This window comes from Protopterus annectens, chromosome 1.part0 (assembly GCF_019279795.1).
Source record: "Protopterus annectens isolate FY-2018-M chromosome 1.part0, PAN1.0, whole genome shotgun sequence".
Lineage (NCBI taxonomy): Eukaryota > Metazoa > Chordata > Ceratodontiformes > Protopteridae > Protopterus > Protopterus annectens.
The window spans coordinates 1,415,178,528-1,415,193,589 of NC_056725.1; the positions used below are offsets into that span (position 1 = coordinate 1,415,178,528).

The 15,062-nt window shown below is 38.7% G+C and overlaps 1 protein-coding gene across 3 annotated transcripts in view; it reads left to right on the forward strand.

The window, feature by feature from the left end:
- CARD10 (caspase recruitment domain family member 10) overlaps positions 1-15,062 on the forward strand; it is a 738,524-nt gene that overhangs the window by 633,256 nt on the left and 90,206 nt on the right. The gene's annotated exons all lie outside the window — the stretch shown is intronic.

A 15,062-nucleotide genomic window follows, 5' to 3' on the forward strand; every position in this document is an offset into this window, starting at 1 on the left:
ACAGTGAAATTGTGAATATCATTGTTTTAATAAGTTTACTTCATATATTAAGCATATTAAATGGAAACACTGCAGCTTGTGATAGCTGAGGAGATCTTCACAGCTCTGAATGCTGTGACCGCTGTTAAAAAATATATAAATGCAAATGATGGCTACCAAGCTTTCTTTTAAAACAGAACAGTAGTTACAAGTATCCTTCCACTGCCTTTCATGTTTATATACCTGCTTTTACCTCCTCTCATCATAATTGTAGACATTACAGTTATACTGTTATGGGATCTTACTGGGCTGTGAGGAACAGCATCCATAAAAAGAAACTATTGGCTGGCCAATATGCCAGTCACTGGAGCCCTCTTTAGTTTCACCTACTGCAGCAATCCTGTAGTTTTAGAGATATCACCACCAAGGCAGAAAATTTACAAATTTTTACCTCCCTTTCATTTAGCAAATCATCAAAGCAGATTTACCAATTTTCAGCTTCCTTTTAATCAATAATTTTCTAAAGATGTGGATTTATTTATTATTTGATTTGTTAACCATGTAGGTAAACTAGTCTAATGACTCTTTTTATCTATGACTAGGGCCATTGTAAGAACATGGTAGAACAGTGGTTATAATATTATTTACTGCAATACAGTCAGAGCTATTAACTTTACAATTAAGAGTTGAACGTGCTAATATACATTTCACAGTAATAACAAATAAAGGGGAAGAACTCTAGCAAAGTTGTAGCATGGCAATGCAAAGAGAAATTCATGCAGAGATGTTTCCTGAGGTTCAACATCAATATTAGATACAACATTAAGTTAAATAAACAGAAGAATGCTTGATATTTGCAGACTTAATATTTATACATATAAAACTAAATCCAAGTGTTAGAGCTTTCTATTAGCCATTATCTTTAAAGATGTGGCATGTTTTGCTTTATTCAGATGATCAATCATTTTTTCTCAAATCAGTCTAATTAGCTTTATATCTGAGGGTATATGGTATTTTAATATTGGTGATGTAAATGCTAGTTAGTGCAAAGAGAAGTGCTTCTCCAAATCGGTTCTTAAATCATAGTGATAAGTTCTTCTATTTCATTTTGATGTTAGAGATTAGCAATATCTACTGTTGAATATTATGTTGAAGTGTAGATAACAGAATGGTTATTTAAGAGGTGAATTGAAGCCAGTTTGCTTTTTGCATTGAGTGGTGGTGATATTTGTCCCTAAATTTATTCAAAGATAGTCCTGAAATTACATTCTGGGCAGTCACCAACCTATGCCAGCTTTGAAGAAAGTATAGCCTGTGTGAAGCAAGTAGGTTTATTTGAACTTTTGCAACAGACAAAAAAAGTGTGTTGTAAGAGATGGTATGATCTTTATGTGTGTTGAAATGGTCCACAGATTAGACATGACATCCTATATGCAAGGCATTTCACATTCTGAGTGCACCCACAATGCAGTGGACACTACTTCAGCCACTAAGCATAGAGACACCTATACTTCCCTTCAAGGAGCACTTTTATGCTGTCAGGCCACCCCATTTGCTACAGTAGCCTCTGTATGCACTGTGCCAGTCATTAGACACCAGTAGCACCACTGTCATTGCTTTATGTCCAGACCCTCACGGAGCATGGCTTGGCATTTTTAAAGTACAAGTATTTAATTAAATACAGAACTTTTTGAAGATTAATGCTTTGCTGTCATCTTCCTAATATGTAAAAGTATGGTTGTTCAGATACATATGGATGTAATACTTTCTGAATGATTTTTCAGTACATTTCTATTTCATGATTTCATTTTAATTACATTTCCATTACTGCACGATAGTTACTAGCAAGTTAGAACTCCATGTGGGTAAATATATTCTTCCTTAGAAAATATGTATGAATTGATGCATTATATACAGTAGTTTAAAAAAGCAGAAGGATAGTGCAATAGCAGATGAAGGTTAGTTTTGTACTTTTATATGCTATATGCAATACTATACAATGCAAGTAACTGTCTGAGCATACTACAGTTGTCTGTGAGTTTAAACTTTATATTGACAAATCATGTATTTCCACTTTTTGGACACAGATCTGCAAATACATGGTTACATAAAATGGACCTGCTTGAGGGCTCATATACAGAGTGTTTTCAATAGCCATAGTTTAATTGCAAAAAAAAGGACAAATTCTGTGTAAGTCTAAATTCCACAAGGTTGCTTGTATATCAGGTGGCATCATAGCATGTATGTTACGTGATGTGTTATGTCACCATTTTGTTAGTAGGCACTACATATTACATATTACATGGATTGCTGGCCTGCCTTTAGTAAAGGTTGCAACAGAAGATGTGGAAAAGAATGAATCGTATCAAACTTCATGGTGCCTTTACGTTAGGCAGGAAGAGCAATATCTACTGTTGGCAGCAACAACTGCATGTCAGTCAGAGTTAATACATAAATACATTCTAAATATACATAAAGTAATGAGGATGGAGTGTCAGCTGGTATACTAATCGGTTTACAAGATGCATTTGTGCATTTCTGTGTAAGTTTTGGGTAATGTTTCACCTTGCTAGAATGTCATAATATAGTAAACAAAAGTGTTACCAGATTTGTGAACCTCAGTATATTACCTGCGATATGCAATTTCAATATTTTGATTTATGATTTATAAAAGAAAAGCTGCAGTATGTGTGCTAGAAATGGATTGCATTTTTCTATTTATTTTACATTTGTTTACCAGGAGTGTCCGAATGAGCCAGTAGCCCGTTTTCAGCAGAGGCCCTGGGGAGAAAAGCTCAAAGTATATAATATTACAGTAGAACACATAAGGTTAACATGTATTTCATTGTAGTTATATACAGCAGGTATTATAAAGTAAACACAATTTCAATTAATACAATTATTTCAAATGCTTTAGGACTTGTAGTTTTAAAGCTGACATGAAATACTTTTAAACATTGTATTATAAGTTTAATTGGTAGCATTAAACTACAATTAATAAATAAAATGAATGTCCTCCCAAGTAACTGGTAGGTTTAAACTTGATGATAAGTATGTAAGTAGAGTGAAACATATAGTTTACTACGGCTTGACAAAGAAGCTGCAATGTTGTTGTTTGTTTCCTGAAAAGCAAGAAATTTTCAGGACATTTTACTGATGGTGTGATTTTGTCAAGCTTGTTTGATTATTGGGAATAAGATGAAACTCCTAATACTATGGCTGAATATAGATAGGTAGAGATATAGATAAATGTATTTATTCAATCACACACACACACACACACACACACACACACACGTAGCATAAACATCATCTTCCTCCTCATCATCATCATCATCGGCCCTCTAATCTCATTTTCTACACTGGGTCAGGGTGTCACATCACCTATTGCCACCTCTCTGGATTCAGTTCCATTCTCCTACTTTCTTCAGCAGTCATGCCTGACTGTCAGAGGTCTTCTTTCATGTATCCAGTCAGTCTGTTAGCTGTATGCTCTATTTTACCTTACCTTCTTCCTGTCTCTCCCAAATCTTCTTTACCAAATCATCTTCTGCTTTCCTGCACATGACCAGTCCACTATAATCTGTCTTCCTTGACCTTCTGTACAAATAGGGCTACTTAGGCTTTTGCTCTGACGTCATAACGTCATGTGTGCCCTAGTCTGCATCCTACCACCCATCTCAGGTACTTCATCTGTGTTAGTTCAGTATTTTTCAGCTGCTTTACCTTCACTGCCAATGTTTGTGTGCCATACAGAAACACTGGTTACCCACTGCCTTCAGTACCTTACGTTTTAGCTGCTTTGGCATTCTTCATCATACACTACCCCTGAAACTCTATGGTAGTTGTCTGGAACACCTCTGTTTCTAGCTTTGACTGACTCATTCAGACTTCCTTTCTCCTCAACCACCCCTCCAAGATACATGAAGCTGTTAAACTGCTCCACTATCTTCCTTTCTGTCTCAGTGTACAGCTTCTTCGGATTTCCCCTTTTTCCACATTGAGAGAGACGTTGTCTGTACTTTGTTTCATCTCATTGCCTTCAGTTTTGCATTCCATTTCCCTATAATTTGCTGATATCCCTGTTCAAGCTCTGCTTGTAATAGTCAGTGGCGGATTTAGGCATGAGGCTGTAGCGCCGGCCTTTTAAACTTGCTTGTTTTTTTTTAGATAAATTGCCTCTTTAATCCTGTCAAAAACTCGCGCCCAGCCCTTTTTAAACTTGTTTTTAAATGCACCTATACGGAGATGCGATTGGTGGTTGCAGTCAGATGATTTTGTTTTATAACAATCCACCTCCAACTGCATCTCCGTTTAGTAACTGTCTGCCAGACAGAAGACAATTTAATTTTAAAATAAAAATGATAGTTGGAAAAACTACTTTGAAAGTGCTGTCGAGTGTGAGCCAGTGATCCACATCAAGGTAATTTCATTTTGTTTGCAAATGTGCCGTGTTTGCTGCGCTAGATGGGTATCAATACATACTTGTCTTAATAAACTATGTTATCAGATTTCCAGAAGTAATATCAATGCATAAAGCTAAAGCTTTGGCTATTGCCAGAGAGCTGGTATCCGCCAGAGCAGATATACCTAAAGAAATACAGAGCAAATAACTGATACAACACTATTAATGTAAAGGAAGTGTCTTAAAATCACACAGTTGCAGACATTAACATGCCATCCACAGACTAATGTATTAGTAAACAGGTTTAGTAAAGCATTAAAGTCCATGCTAAGGAACGTTCTTGATACCAAATGGGTAGAACTGGGACCAGTTGTTATCCTTTATATTGTTTTCTATAAGAGAGGTGCCTCAAACTTCAGCTGGGATTATTCTGTTTGTACTTTTGTACACTAGGCATCCAAGAGGATGGCTTGACATTCATAAGGAAATTTGGCAAGAAGAAAATACACCATTCAGAAGTCTAATGTGGCACCATGTCACTTTGCAGGAGAGATTAAAGCTGAATTTGGTCCTGGTTATAGTAAAGGAGCACATGAGGACAGCCTTGGAGATGCAGCAAAATGTTTATAATAAAATGTGCAGCTTTGGGAATTTAACCCAGGTGTTTAGGTATTATTCTTAGTGTCTTTCATGGAAAACACATTTCTGGCCAAGTAGTAAAGATTGTATCTGAGGTAATTGAATGAATAAATTCATTGACTTTAGGATAAGATAACCAGGAAAAGAAAGATAGAGCAACTCCTATTATGGTAATGCCTTGAAGCCATGGAGCACAAGAACAAAAGTGAGATAATTTTATTAAGAAATAAAGGAATGTTCTCACTGATCAAAAGTTGAGTCAGCAAGGATATCCACACAAAGCTTTTAGTATCCACACTGTTTATTAGCCGCTTTCTTCAAAAGAATTAATCAGAAAAGCTTTGTGTGGATATCTTTGCTGACTCATCTATATGAGGTGTTTTTTGTTTTATCTGTTCCTCGTATTGTGGCATTTGTTCCATGTTCTCATTGATGTCTAAGAGTACTGAACTAACAGAGCATAATATGGAGACAAACCCTTGAATGATGGGTTAGACTGAGTACTCACAGAATTCCAGCCACAGAAACAGTTTGTAAAGATGTTCAAAACTGTTCAAAGTACGTGGGAGAGAAAAGCCATGGAGTGACTGGAGCATCACTGTAATTCTAGTTCCTAAACCCATGGAAGTAGTAAATTATGTAACTGCATGACCAGAATTAATGTTTTACAGCAAAACTGTGGAATAGGGTGCAGGCAGGCATACGCTATGTACACAATAGTGTATTAAACTTCTTTTCATTTCTTCACTCCTCACACATATTGGGTGAGTGATTAATGTTGCTTATGCACTGGACCAGTAGTTAACACTTATTTTGTTTGTGTGAGAAAAAACAGAGCCATTTTCCCACAACTTTTATTTATTCTACATTTGCTGCCTGGGAGTTATTTTGTTTGTATGAGAGAAAAGAAAACTTAAGCCCTCTTCACATTTTTATTTATAATATGCCTTTGCTGCATAAGGAGATAGGTAGGGGCTGTCTCAGTAAAAAAAGACTGTAAGATGCAATTAACAGCAAGCAAAAAGCGTTCCAATGTCATAGAACTACAACCGTATAAATTATGCAGAGTCTTTGAATAATTGTTCTGGTTTAAAATGCAATAATATATTTTTATTATCATTGTGTAAAAAACAAGTTTGAGTAAAAAAGATGCTTTATTCTGTGGCTGACATTTTGAGTAAATGGTTTATTGTGTTATATAGTGTATGTTGTAATAAATGGCATTTTTCTCGTCAGGCCACAACAGAAAATATGTAATACCTTACTTTTCTATGCAGTCAGTAAAACAAAATAAACAGATAAATTATTGCCTGTACAGAATCAAAATTTGTCAGGAGTCCTAGATGGATTACAATGGGAAATAAATTTGTGTCATGAGATAAAGAGTAGACCAAAACACCGTAAAACTGGTGGTTTGTATAGCTTCATGGAATATAATGATTGACTGTAATTATATTTCTTTTGTCTTATTGAAGGCGCCTGAATAGAATGTAAAATTATTGTTTTGTTATGCCCTTTGTATGAAAAACAAACAATATGTTGTTGATTTCTTTCTTTATTACTTCCATTGCTCAAAGTAGTTTGCCTAAAGTTAAATTATAGAAGAAGGAAAAGTGTCTCCTTAACCTTTAACTGCATATGCCATGTTGAATATTTAAAATGTATTCAGTGTATGATATATCACAGTTAGTTATGTACAGCCACCATAATGAAAGGCTTGTGTTTAAAAATGATAGGTAATGTGTGTGTATAGAGTTAAAGAAAATCGATTTGGCCTGCTGTAGCATATTAAAACTGTAATAAAAGTTAATAAATAGTTGAGAGTGCAAAGTACAGCAGAATATAATTTCCAGTGATTTCAGTGCTCTAATGATGCGTCTCTGTGATCATCTGTAGTGCATACTGTTTAACTACACAGACAGACTTCAAGCAGTGTTTTAGTGAGAATATACTAACTTTTGACTGAACAGGTGAAGGTCAGTTTCACAGGTTAGTTGTATGTTGCTTACATTAATATATACTTAAATGATTGACAGTGTGAATATAAACAAAGTTTTATAGTCTCCAGTTTTGGCTGACGTCTAACAGTGGGGTTGGGTTAGGGCAACAACTGTAAAGAGAAGTGAACTGCTTATATCTCAAACTGAACTCAAAGCTCTTCTCTTTAAGGATCAATTTGTTTTCTTTGTTCTGCTCAGCATTTCATTCTCTGCATGCATAAAACTAGTGCTGATTTTGTCAAGCTGTTTGCACTTTATTTATTTATTTATTTTTATTTATTTAAATTTGTTGACGGGAGTGTCCGATGGGCGTGGGTCCATTTTCAGCGGAGGCCCAGGAGAAAAGCTCCACAGTAAAATAAACAGACACATTGGATTACATAGTGATTAACAATTTAACATAGAAATTACTTACTACATATTTACAGATGAAGAACATAGTACATCAGTAGACAACTAGAATCTTTATCTGTGAAGTACATAACAGGCATTAACAAATGTAACAATGAGAAGTTCCTGCTGTATAATAAGTACTAGGCTTATGAGCATCTGAGCTTGCTATCATCAAGGTAGTTGGTGGAGGTGAAAGAAAGGTAATAGTTGGATGGGGTGGATATTAGAGTGGGAGTTGCAAGGGCATAGCCAGCATGTTTTAGGTGCGCTTTTAATAAAGTTTTGAAGTTGATGCATGATGGGAGGTAATTGTGGGTGGGAGTGAGTTCCATAATTTGGCTATGGCGCAAGAGAATAGTGCTTCACCAGCAGAGTTATTGGCTTTAGTGATCTGCAAGTGATTTTGTTGCTGGATCTTAGTGGTCTGGTGGTGCGATAGGGTTGGAGTAGATTGTGGAGGGATGGGACATTTAGTGGATGGTTTACTAGTTTGTGGTCGAGTGAGAGTTGATACCACTGAAGGAGGTGAGGGAGTTCAAGCCAGCCCAGTTCAGCAAGTGAGAGACAGTGGTGACTATGGTAGGATGCCTGTGCGTAATTTGGCGATTTTGTTGTAGCAGGTCTCTAGCTTGTTTAGATCACATTGCCTTAGGTTGGTATATACTGGAGAGGCATAAAGTAGGGTGGAGATAAGGTGGAAATTTGCTATTGAAATCTTTGCTGCTTTGGTGAGAAATTGTTTATTTCTGTATAATGCTCCTAGTTTTTTGTGAACTTTTTTTATGGTCATGGATATGTGAATGTCAAATTTTAGTTTATTGTCTATTTCCACTCCTAGCAATTTGGTGTGTTCAGTTGGGTATATAGTGGTGTTGTCTTTTGCTGTGATGTTAGTGAGAGTTGTTTTGAGTATGTTTGGTAGGTTGGAAGATGAGTAGTTTAGTTTTGTTTGGGTTGAGTATTAATTGGGCATCGGATAACCATGTTTCAACAGAGGAAAAGGCTTCCTGTGTGACTTTTTGCAGTTTGGGTAGGGACTGGGCTGAGCAGATGATGGTTGAGTCATCTGCATATTGGATGAGTGTGCCATGTTTGGTGGCAGAGGCTAGATTATTGGTGTAAACAGAGAAAAGTAGGGTCCAAGGATGGATCCTTGGGGAACCCTATGGAGACAGGTAGTTGGGGAGATATGTCATTCTGCCATACAACAGATTGTTGGCGGTCAGACAGGTAACTCTGAAACCAGTTGGTGACTGATTGTGAGAAGGATAGGTTATTGAGGACAGAGATAAGTTGTTTGTGTGGGACCATGTCAAATGCTTTAGATAGGTCTAGGAAAGTAGCAGAGGAGAGATAGCCATTGTTTTATGCTGAAGGATAGTGTTAGTAAAGGAGAGTAAGGCAGTGGTGGTGCTATGGTTTGGTCGGAAACCATGCTGAGTACTGGAAAGGAGGTTGTTAGTAAGGAGGTAGTGTGAGACCTGAGAGTGTATGCATCTCTCTAGTATTTTGGAGAGTGGAGAGAGAATAGCTTTGGGCGGTAATTGGTTAGTTCTGTGGAGGGTCCGCCTTTGTGGAGAATTTGGGAATGTAACTTTCTGACAGAGATCGGTTAATCAAGATGGATACTGGGTAGGCCAGAGCATCAGCTGCGATTTGTAGGTATTCACTTGGGAGGTTGTTTGCTGCTAATTTGGTGGGTTTAAGTTCAGTTAAGAGTTTTTATGTTGGAGGTAGGTACAGGAAAAAAAGAGAAGGCAGTGTGGAGATTACTAGTTGAGCGTGTGGGTTGGAGGGGGGGTTGTGTTGTTTAGCTAGTGATAGTATGGTTTGGGTGAAGTGTGTGTTGAATGCACTTTGCTGTTGTATTCATGTTTCTTGGTCTGTCAGGTTAACTATTCACTATTTATGTCTCTGATTTCAAATAACTTTCGAGTTTTGAGATTGTTGCTAGTTCTTTGAATCTTGGGAGAGATCCCAAGTGTTTTATCATTTCAGCTTTTAAATGCTGCCCATTGTCTTCTGGAATACCAGAATGACTTTGTTAGGACTTTGGTTTGCATAGTTGCCTTTAATTTTACTCTTTTGTATAATTTTTAGTTCAGGGGAATGAAATGTCACTAATGTATTTTTAGCATATTGTAGGTTACTAGCACAGAAGACTTCAGTCTTTACTTTGTGATGTCATGGTGATGTCATTGATTTTTTTTTTTTTTTTACTATATTTTCATACATAAAGCACATTAAGTATGGCAAAATAGTTATAGGGGTAAAGTGTGATGACAGAAAACTGCACAATGGAGAGGGCTGTATCTCATGTGTTGGAAATGGTACACATACTTCCCTAAGTGGTACCATCTACCAATATCTAAATGTCAACTACAAATGGCAAACGTTTCAGCATAGTTGTCTGTTACCAAAGCAATGTAAATTTCTGCCTCTGGCACATTTGTCTCATTTTTGTTTGATTTCTCGCTGCTGTTTTGCTCTCGCTTTCCCACATTCTCGATTCCTAGTGTTTATTTAATGTAGTAGAGCTTTAATAGTTATATTTTACAATGCAACATCATTTAGGCAGTTTTATTTGAATGCCTCTGTGTTGTTCAACCAAGAAGAAGGGATATTGCACGTTTCTATACATAACCTGCATTCAGTGTAGAAAGCTGGTTGCTTTAAAAATATAATGGTCTCTTGAAAAGGCTCTGATGTGATGTCAGAATTAAATAAATTCATATTTAAATAGTGATAGCAATCCTATATCATACCCATATGGTGTGGCAAAATGGGCCTATTACAATGCTGTTTTTGATGCTTTATTTTATTTTATTTGCTAATTGGTAAAAGATGCTGGTCGAGACCCTTTTTAGTCACAAAAGTAGTTATATTAGTTTATAAAAGTCATGTCTTGAAAATATAGGAAATACAAATTTAAATGTGACCAGTGCATAGCTAATACTGGACGCTAAGTTAACATAGGTTGATAGTAAAATATATAAAATTGCACATAAACATAATATTATACAGTCTTATTAATATGCACCTGAGTCTGAAATTAACATTATTAATATACATCAGCAGTAGGGGATTATATAGCAAGTAGTATGAAACTGTTGTAGAGTTGAAATTCCTCCCCCTACCCAGCTCTACTTAGTCTTCCAGCTGTCATCCCTGTTACTGTGACTACCCACCTCCTAGATCCCCAGCTGCTTCTGCCAGGTAGTCCCAGAGCTAATCCTAGATTTTGGTGGGCCTCCCAAAGTTTTGTGGAGTCAGTCTTTCACTGATCATTTGTAATGCATGGGGAATTTATCCCATAGGGAAACATGGGAAATAAGCCAGGATCCATCAGGCATGTCAGTTTATCAACAGACCCTAAACCTATTGCTTGTCCCAGAGAGTCTGGGACAACTCTTACTGAGAATGTGATGTGAGCTATCCCATATGATAACTTTGAAGCCTGGGCAGTTATACCGAAGAGGGTATTATCTACTCTAGAATATGTCTCGCCACTCTTCACTGACATACCCTTCTCCACCTACAGCTGACTGCATGTTGTCCCACAAAAATATCTGTAGCTCTCTTGTACAAGCTCTCAAACATGAACACTGCCATGTCTCACTCCCCAAAACTAAACTTCTCCCAGTCACTTGGGGGGGAATCTAGCTTGCTATTCCCTAACCTGTAAAAGTCCACCCTCAACTCTTAAATATTAAACCATTCCATCTCTAGCTCACTAACTATGCAAACACAAATGCCACTACAGTCATTTAGAAAGTTGCACCACATCCTGCTCACCTTGTGATCTAATAGTTTGGAATTCACTGCCGGTTGTTGTTAGAAACTTATCCTCAAATCTAAGTCTAACCTTGGCAGATTCTGTTTTAATGAGCTGAAGTGCAGCTGTTCTTACTGCTCACTTAGAATAAGATTGCTATTGATATCAGTTGTTGCTTGACTCTGCCTTTACTTATATTACACCATTGGGACTGGTTTACATTTACAAGCCTGCAACTAACGTTATATACTTATTTACTAGTTATACTTCTACTTGTCTGCTACTGGCAGCACTGTGTATTAGCTTATTTTGCATTATAACCAATCATGAAAAATGACCTTGGGTCCAGTCCACTCATAATATTTGAACAAATAAATTATAAAATAAAACAGCACAGTTTTGCTTAACTTAATATGAAATTGCAGTGTTTCACTATTCCACTAGAGTGTCTCTTCAAGATGTCAGGTTGCAGGATGTGTTATGAATAATTATGGCTTTATGGTTAAAGTAACTTGCTGCTGATAAATAATGCTTTAAGGGCCTGAGTTTGATAACCCAAATGTAAACCAAGTTACTTAATCACAATAATGTCCCTGTGTTTTCTTATGTAAAACAATTTGCCTTCCGGGTCTTAGCCAGTTATATAAATAAATGCAACCATGTCTGCACTGTCTTATTCCAATCTTGAGTGAGCTACAACAGAGCTTAAAGCACCTCATGTTGCAGAAAAGTTGACAGGCGGCAAACTCACTTAAGTATACAAAACTGGATAAACCTGGAGTGGTCTAGAAACAGAAAAAGGAGGAAAACAAATGAATTTCTGCTCTTAAAACTATGCTGTGTCAATTCCCTTCATATTAACCAGTACTGCCATAATGCTTTATTTACCACCTTTATTTTGAAATTGTTCTAACTTAAGCATCATGCAAGTTACCGATATATAATATAAGCACAGTGCAACACTCCCTCTTTCTAATTTAAATATGTAATTGTCAGTGTTTTACATCAATTGATTCTTCTAATATGAAGCTATGATGACTTAAGGACTGCATTAATTGGTGGAAAGCTCCAGTGTCTCACACCTTGCAGCACATTTGCCTTTTATTTAAAGTTATAATGTTCCTCCTATCCCTCACACTCACTGCTTTTTAATTTAATACTCTAGTTGCACTCCCTCTTAGATGTACAGCCTTCTTGGTACCATGGCAAAGAATACAATTCTTGTTATTGACAGTGAGCACTTAACTGCAATTATTACTCAACCTCTTTAAGCTGATGTAAAGATACCAATCCTTCTGTATACATCAGCAAAGTATTGTAGACAAACCATTCAGAACTGCTATATAGTTTATATATGCAAGCAAAGGACAAAGAAGGAAACCAGAGATGTTTTAATGAACTTATATGCCAGTCAAATACGTTCATGTTTTCATAATATTGTTCTGAGGAGAAATGCACTTAAATTTTTTTTACATTTTGGCACTAGGTTGTACATGCAATATGATGAATAATAATTCCAGTACACTACATTTTCTTCAAGATTTCCTTATTTTTTACTGTTTTACAGTTGCAGAAACAGAACAGTAAAGCTGAAAAGTAACATAGAACCTGTTTTTGTTTTCGCTCAGCTTTAGCTTCATTCCTTTACTCACCATCTTGATTCTCTCATGGCCACCACACTGATGCATTCATTCCCCTTGCTGAAAGCCCTAAGGCTCACTCATTCCTTGGAGGTGAGGTGCGAGTGGCCTAGGAGCAGGTATGTCATCCATGCACTGCATTCATTCCCCTTGCTGAAAGCCCTAAGGCTCATTCATTCCTTGGAGGTGAGGTGTGAGTGGACCAGGAGCAGGCATGTCATCCATGCACTGCATTCATTCCCCTTGCTGAAAGCCCTAAGGCTCATTCATTCCTTGGAGGTGAGGTGTGAGTGGACCAGGAGCAGGTATGTCATCCATGCACTGCATTCATTTCTTGCTGAAAGCCCTAAGGCTCATTCATTCCTTGGAGGTGAGGTGTGAGTGGACCAGGAGCAGGCATGTCATCCATGCACTGCATTCATTAACCCTTGCTGAAAGCCCTAAGGCTCATTCATTCCTTGGAGGTGAGGTGTGAGTGGACCAGGAGCAGGCATGTCATCCATGCACTGCATTCATTTCCCTTGCTGAAAGCTCTAAGGCTCATTCATTCCTTGGAGGTGAGGTGTGAGTGGACCAGGAGCAGGCATGTCATCCATGCACTGCATTCATTTCCCCTTGCTGAAAGCCCTAAGGCTCATTCATTCCTTGGAGGTGAGGTGTGAGTGGACCAGGAGCAGGCATGTCATCCATGCACTGCATTCATTTCCCTTGCTGAAAGCCCTAAGGCTCATTCATTCCTTGGAGGTGAGGTGTGAGTGGACCAGGAGCAGGCATGTCATCCATGCACTGCATTCATTAACCCTTGCTGAAAGCCCTAAGGCTCATTCATTCCTTGGAGGTGAGGTGTGAGTGGACCAGGAGCAGGCGTGTCATCCATGCACTGCATTCATTTCCCCTTGCTGAAAGCCCTAAGGCTCATTCATTCCTTGGAGGTGAGGTGTGAGTGGACCAGGAGCAGGCATGTCATCCATGCACTGCATTCATTTCCCCTTGCTGAAAGCCCTAAGGCTCATTCATTCCTTGGAGGTGAGGTGTGAGTGGACCAGGAGCAGGCATGTCATCCATGCACTGCATTCATTAACCCTTGCTGAAAGCCCTAAGGCTCATTCATTCCTTGGAGGTGAGGTGTGAGTGGACCTGGAGCAGGCATGTCATCCATGCACTGCATTCAATTCCCCTTGCTGAAAGCCCTAAGGCTCATTCATTCCTTGAAGGTGAGGTGTGAGTGGACCAGGAGCAGGCATGTCATCCATGCACTGCATTCATTAACCCTTGCTGAAAGCCCTAAGGCTCATTCATTCCTTGGAGGTGAGGTGTGAGTGGACCAGGAGCAGGCATGTCATCCATGCACTGCATTCATTTCCGCTTGCTGAAAGCCCTAAGGCTCATTCATTCCTTGGAGGTGAGGTGTGAGTGGACCAGGAGCAGGCATGTCATCCATGCACTGCATTCATTTCCCCTTGCTGAAAGCCCTAAGGCTCATTCATTCCTTGGAGGTGAGGTGTGAGTGGACCAGGAGCAGGCATGTCATCCATGCACTGCATTCATTAACCCTTGCTGAAAGGCCTAAGGCTCATTCATTCCTTGGAGGTGAGGTGTGAGTGGACCAGGAGCAGGCATGTCATCCATGCACTGCATTCATTAACCCTTTCTGAAAGCCCTAAGGCTCATTCATTCCTTGGAGGTGAGGTGTGAGTGGACCAGGAGCAGGCATGTCATCCATGCACTGCATTCATTAACCCTTGCTGAAAGCCCTAAGGCTCATTCATTCCTTGGAAGTAATGTGTGAGTGGACCTGGAGCAGGCATGTCATCCATGCACTGCATTCAATTCCCCTTGCTGAAAGCCCTAAGGCTCATTCATTCCTTGGAGGTGATGTGTGAGTGGACCAGGAGCAGGCATGTCATCCATGCACTGCATTCATTAACCCTTTCTGAAAGCCTTAAGGCTCATTCATTCCTTGGAGGTGAGGTGTGAGTGGACCAGGAGCAGGCATGTCATCCATGCACTGCATTCATTTCCCCTTGCTGAAAGCCCTAAGGCTCATTCATTCCTTGGAGGTGAGGTGTGAGTGGACCAGGAGCAGGCATGTCATCCATGCACTGCATTCATTTCCCTTGCTGAAAGCCCTAAGGCTCATTCATTCCTTGGAGGTGAGGTGTGAGTGGACCAGGAGCAGGCATGTCATCCAAGCACTGCATTCATTTCCCCTTGCTGAAAGCCCTAAGGCT